We start from the raw sequence: 7,132 nt of genomic DNA, 5'->3' as shown, positions 1-7,132 counted from the left end.
AGCATGGTTTAGCAGCGCTGCAGTGCGTCCTGTCCTTCTGCTTAGAAGCGCTGCTAAGTCGCCCTGTGCGAAGGAGCACTTACGAGTATTTACTTTTGCAAGTATAAGCATTTGCTTACTTTTATTCATTGTGTGGAGCACAATGCAAAAACTTTATTCCATTTTAATACAAGAAGAATTTCCACAATAGAAGAGTTCTGTTGACGAGGGGATGTCTGGCAGAGACGGAAAGCCTTTTCGACGTGAAACTTTCTCGATTTCTGGTTTACGTTAGTTTAATGTATTATATAAACGTGATTTTAACCAAATCGTTGTAATGGATTTTGTCCCCGATTTTGTTGAGAAAACGTCCAAATGCACAGCTCGACGTCCAATTTAATTACGAAAGCAAGTTAGACTCAGAAGACGCAAATGTGCATGGTTCTAGATTATAGAAGCTAAAATTACATACATATGTAAGTGAGCAAACTCCATGTCCCTTCCCTTCAGTTTAGCGACTCTATCGCTCGTCACCAATATTTCCTTCCTCTCCTTTATTTTTCGTTTATTACCGTTTCCGCCTGCTCTCTTCTTCCCGCTTCTTTAACCATAGTGTAAGAATAGACACTATGCTTTAATCTTCTGCACCTTTTCCGTTCATGTACGATTGCTTCATGTCTCCTGCTACCCTTTACCGATCATTTACGCGTCCCTACTTATAACGTTCTTCACGCACTTTATGCATGCCTTAGGGTTTTGCTACGTCTGCTTCATTTCTCCGTTTTCTTCACCTCTCTTTGTTTCTTTAAGCCTTCTTGTCATTTTCCTCGCGCTTCTTTCCATCATTTTCCTTAAAATTTCACACGCACCTGTTCCTTTGGACTCTTTTCAAAACTATTCATTTTTTCACTTCGTCTTCCTGTGGCTTTGTTACATGTCCATCTTCCTCTGTGCCTCTTTTCTTTATGCCATTAACGTACAGACCTCTCTTCATCTCTAACTTATCCAGATCTGACTTCGTTTCTCCTTCACCTCGTCTTCCCACATTCTCTACACTCCACCCATCTTTCACACATCCCTTCGCGCTTCTGACCCGGCTGCTTTATGCTCCCTTTAAGCTCTTTCAATTCATGTTTCTCCCAGTTTCTTTATTTCAATTGTGGTCAAACGTTTTCAAACGATTATTCGTTCGTTCTTTACATTCCCCGGAAACATTTTTGAGTATCACAAATTTTTTTTCAAAAACAAAAAATCAGGAATATAAAAGTTCGTGTTCCCTTAAAAATCTGAATCTAAAGAAACCCAAATGCTCAATATCCAAGGGTATGCAAGTAATATAAACCAATGGAATGGATTTGGCTCGGTCGCCGAAACCCAAACCTCGTCTACATTATGTGGGGTTAAGTGAAAGCCCCGGTGTAACTTTCCTAAACATGAACTTGATATTTTTACTGAACAATAAATAAAGACCTATATTATTTCATTCATACAACTGTGCATGATGGCGAATCAGTGATTAACTATGGCCGTTTTCGTTAATAAAAAGTCATTTTGTAGGTGTTAGTTAGTTAAAAGGAACAGATTGGGGTTAGTCTGGAGTAGTTGCGGAGGCATTCGTTAGAGAGCAACGGAAGCATCAACCGTGTAGGTCGCAAAATAGTTTTAAAAAAATTCATTCGGGTCTGCGTTACCAGGGCAAGCAGTGTGTTGTCCGAAATTAAATTTGTTCTGTTCGGTTCTGAGTCACAGTATTGCGAACCCCATGGAATTCGCTTCTGGATTACAGTCCCAATTTCCATTGTAAGGAGGGTGCCTTCAGTATATTTTTGTATAAAAACTTTACATATAAATTTTACTTATATAAAAATTAGGGTAGCACGTCTTTAAACAAAATGGCCGTAACGTGTAATCAATTGAAGTTTAAAACGATTTGGATTGTATCATCTTAAAGATAGCCATCACTGAGAAAATTAAAGCCGTTTGTATTGCATTTATTTATGAACCCATTTATAATTGGATTTAATAAAGAAATCAGTTTTTCATTTAAAGCTGGTTCGTTCAGATTTCAAGAGAGAGAGCCGCCGTATTACTTGGACTCTCTCCTGATAGAACCAAGAAAGTCGAACAAACAGAACGCTAGTAGTCGTACGAAACTCTGGATCTGGGGCCCTAAAAATGCCCTGCTACACAGCAACTGTACTACAGAGCTCTGAAAGTTATGGAAAGTCCGAGATCATCTTATAGTGTTTACCAGTTCCATTTAAAAGCACCAAAAAGCCTACACGGCGCTTTCTATTTTTTTTTTTAATTTTTTCTGATTGATTCAAGGTGCTTCCGAGAGATTTCTAAAGCTTTTCAAGAGCCTCAATGTGTATTGTTGTGTAAACAACTAAACACCAAAACTAATGACGGGACACCCTGTATGTGAGAATATTTTAATTTCTACGAATAAGCACAAATTTGGTTTATATTATTTGAATTGGATCTCAGTTTTGTTTTTCCTTATAGTATTGTTTGTATTTGCGTATTATTGTCTTTTTTGAATTTTATTGCTATTACAATTAATTCAATTGCTTGGCGACGCGTTCTGTCGGAGCTGGCATTATGAAGTGTAATTATGACTGGCGGTGCTTTTGAAAGATCTTGAGGAACGAGATTATTTCATTGTGGAAGTCGTTTTTCGTTAAATACAGGAATCAATGTAAAAACCGTGCTTGCTGATTCGCGACGGTTGAAAAAAACGTGTATGTTTCTGTACGCTATTTTTATTCCGGCTGTTCGCCCGATTTGATTAGTTGAAGTCGTAGTTGTGAGGCCTTCTGTTAAGGTTCTCTGAACCATCTGAACAGCCACCGGCAATTCGTCATTTTACTAATCAAGTTAATGTTGTTCGTCATCAAGATGTCTGTGAGTGAAGATCAAAAGCTGTCAGCGTTTGTGTGTGGAGTTACGTGCGGTTTTTTTGCACGACCAGATTATTAGGATTATTAAAAGGGAAAAAAATTTCGTAATTTTAAGATTCTTTTCTTTTATTTGTTGAATGTCTGCGTGCGGAGTAGTTTGTCTAAACAAGCTTTGGAAGTTTTTCTTTCTTTCAAGAATTTTGTTTTAATTTTTCATTTCATGTGTTTCAGAATAAATTTTTGTGAATCAATTAATTGTGTTCATTTGAATCTTCTGTGCGACCCGAATAGAGTTTTAATGTCAGATTTTTCTTCTAGTGTACAAGAATGGTGACAAGTGTTAAGCAAAATTTGTGTTAATTCTTTCGAATTTTCGAAAGTTGATCAAGGTTACTGAATTATTAATTCAGGTGATAATTGGGATTTTTGTTTGTAGGGCATGCCCGCATTGTACGAGAAGAAATGTTGAACCTAGCTGGAGAGGTTTTTTGTGAGTGGTGTGGTAGACCGCATACCATTTCACACCGCATTATTTATATGGCGCCCAACGTGGGACACAGCAGTATTTATTTTCCTTTTTAAAGCAAATCAAACACGATGGAGAGTACTATAATTGCTCGAAAATAATCTAAAGTTAATATAAGGTATTTTAAATATGAAGATACTGTTTCGGTTTTATCCTTTTTTTTTACCCTTCCGTATATGAACCTGTCAACTGAAAACAAAGTTATTTGACTTAGTGTACGTAACAGTCAGTTGCGTTAAATTTTCAAATACGATTTTTCCGGCGGTCGACCGACATTTTGTAGTTGCTATGGTTTGTTCAAATTGAACAAGTGATGTTACATTAGGTAATTTTCCGATTGCTGTACAGTCAGTGAGCACGCGTGCAGTTACAAGTCGTAGAAGAGAAGCAAGTAAAGTGAATTGCTGAGTATTATTTCCTGAAAATAATTTGCATGTATTTTAAATAGGGGATCGTAATATCGCTAATAGGGGAAAGATAATTTAATCACACACAGAATTAGTGATGCTGAGCTGGTAGCTAAACAAAAGTATCACAACCAGCTAGTAATAAGCTCTCAAGTTCTATACAAGTTTTGGTAAATATGTCAATAGTTAGAAAAATGCTACAGATCCTATTTACCTCAGGAGGAGGACTACCCCTTATTTATACCTACGTAGTGATCACACAATTAGTTTAATCCAAATTACATTGTTCGCGAAAAGTATGATGAGAAAGTTTTAAGCCCTTCATTGCCATTTTCTAAGGTAACTTCCCAGTTTTAATACGAGAGCTAATAAAATTTCCCAAGATTGCGGCGTAAGACTGAAAGTTTTCCCAACTCCGTTGAACGAAATGTAACTTTCCGTCAACAAATGTTGATACGCAAACTTCAAAATTTTAATTTCCGTTTTTTCCTCCCACTTTACAAAAGCTTTTAATTACGATTAAAACTAAGTAAGCGGAGTTTGGAAGACAAATTCAATTACTGTAATCGATTATCATAACACACCGAAAGCGGAAGGATGTTGGTCAGATGACGATCGTGCCAATTCAAATTGCAAGCACAATTTCATCTCAAATTGCCGATACAATAAAGATAATTAACCCAGCATGCGGAAGTGACAGTTTTTGAGATAGTGTTATTACGTCAAACGGTGGTTAGCACCAAGCATCCAATATTTATTAATTAACGTTGCCTGTATTACAATCATTACCAAACCCACGACCCTTTTCTGCGTTAAGTTAGCGCGAATAGAAAAGTTTACCACCTACAAGATTTATACCCGAAGTTTCCAACATTTATCGCTAATGAGTACGTTTTCATTAAGTATAGCTGTTTGCAAGTTGGTCTATTTATTTCCATTAACAGATATCCCTTCGTCGATTTAATCTCTAGATATGAAAATGTTAGAGTTTCCTCCCTTTATAAGAAAAACCAATATAGGTTTTCGTACAAAACGATGACATTATGATTGAAGGGGATGTGTACCTAGCACACTATACATTACCGTCATCATCCTGATTTATGAGTTTCGACACTTTTCGACTTAAAATTGCAGGTTTCTTAGAAATTCTAATGCGGTGTGTAAACGTCTGTAATTCTGTATAACTTAAAAATAAACCCCTAAAGCAGATCTAAAAAAGCGGCGGAGTACCTCGGTGTAACCCTGGGGTCATTAGATTTGACCCACTTTCAATAGGCTGTGCAAAGTTTGAACTGAATTGGTTCAAGCGTTTGGCAGAGACAAAGGGGCGTGACTCCAAGGGGTCGTTGGATTTGACCTATTTTCAATAGGGTTATTACATGTGGCATATACGTTAATTGTGCAAAGTTTGAACCGAATTGGTACAAGCGTTTGATAGTTATCGTGTTAACGCACAGACGGACAGGCGGACACCATCGATTCCCCTATAGAACTTGCATCGCTTTGCTCTGCCGCTTAATAATAAACCCCTAAAGAGCATCTAAAAAAGGGCAGAGCACCTCTGTGTGACCCTACGGGGTCGTTGGATTTGACCCATTTTCAATAGGATTATTACATGTGGCATATGGGTCAACTGTGCTCTTTTGGAGTCAAATTGTTGTTCGGTAAAAACACTCAATTTACACTTATTAAATTAAAACGATAAAAGAGAATTGTTATTTCGCGTATTTTCTTTACCAAACGGACTCAACTAAAGAACAATTTAGATTTACATTAATTATAATATAGCTACAACCGAGCTTCCAGTTGCAATTTCTTAAAATTTACGTCTGCCTTCGGGTGCTTGATGGAGCTGTACAATCGGAAACTTATGATTAATCGCCTTGAAATTGTAGACTCCGGGTAAAATTTTGAAGAAAATGAAACGTTGGGATTGTTTCCTGTTGTTAATGACCAAACTTTCGATACTTGGTGCCAATTTTTGAACTACCACCGTTTCGCCTTGAAATTCTTTACCGTAATTGAACGCAGAGACAATAAGCGTATTCTTCATTTTTTAGTCCTCGTTCTGATAATTCTATAATTACCAAGCGAATTCCGCCACTCATTTACCGCAAGGATGAAATTTTATTGCGATATCCGAAACGTTATATTTGGTGCATTTTCTTAAATATCGGAGACTACGATTCCCGGTCAAAACAGTTTAACTTTTTGAAAAGATGGACCTTGTGATGATCACCTCTGACAAGGGGAAAACTCTCTGGTCACCCCAACGATCAACACGCAAATCCCTTCATTGGTATCGGGACCAAAACTGGTCGCTTTCAGATCTAAAACGTGAATGCCCAAACCCTCCTTTTAATTACTTCGTGAAGTTTTAAACGCGAATTATCTATCAAAATGGCGATGTCTAATTGTTCATTGGTTAGTCTCTTTCTTACTACCAATCTCAGTTGGTTTTAAAGGTGGGCAATCGCTTCAAAAAATGCACTTTCAGCAGTTTCACGTTATGAGTTTATCTCATGATCAGTTTACTAATGTACCTACCTCAATATACGGGGTGTCAATTTTTGCAGTCGACCATATTTTCCAAACTAAAGAAGATATTGAAAATCGCGCAAAACCGTTTCGGGGGTATAGAGGGGGAACCAGAATGACGTTATGAGTGACAACCCCCCACCCCCCTCTTCAAAAATCCCAGGAAAAATCCTAAATGACAACCCCATACTTGTGACACATCGTTGGAAAGCTACTGAAAAATGCTTTCCAGTGGTACCAATAAAGTCAAGTTTAAAATTGACACCCTGTAGATCATTTAGGATGTGAAACCTGACATTAAACTGAGACTGGAAAGGGTCACAGGCTATTAAAAAACAAGAGCCCATACAAAATGGATATGTAAACGTGAAGCATATTCCTTTGACCGCAATCAACCAAATAAATTTTTTACGTCATTATGACTAAAATTTGTTTTATTTATTTATCCGAAAAAAAACTTCAGCTCGCATATTTTATTCAAAAATATTTAGACTCACTATTTTATACTTCGATTTATTTAAGAATAAAAAGCATAATTAATAAAGGCCTGAAAAATAAAATGTACACTTGACAGTAGTATGTTATAGCCGTTTCTAAATATGACCTTGAGATTACTAAAAGGGCATTGCCTTCGTTTCGGGTCGGTAAACTTGTGCTTAAAGTGTATTAACCTTCGTGTCGTGTCGTTTAAACTCGTGCTGCTTAAAGTGTATTAACCTCAATATGGCATTGACCTTTATTGTGGTTTAAATTGTCCGTGAGAATGACCTTTTCTATTT

The sequence above is a fragment of the Photinus pyralis genome, unplaced genomic scaffold (genome assembly GCF_008802855.1).
Source record: "Photinus pyralis isolate 1611_PpyrPB1 unplaced genomic scaffold, Ppyr1.3 Ppyr1.4_LG5, whole genome shotgun sequence".
Classification (NCBI taxonomy): domain Eukaryota; kingdom Metazoa; phylum Arthropoda; class Insecta; order Coleoptera; family Lampyridae; genus Photinus; species Photinus pyralis.
This window is presented reverse-complemented; position numbering follows the sequence as displayed.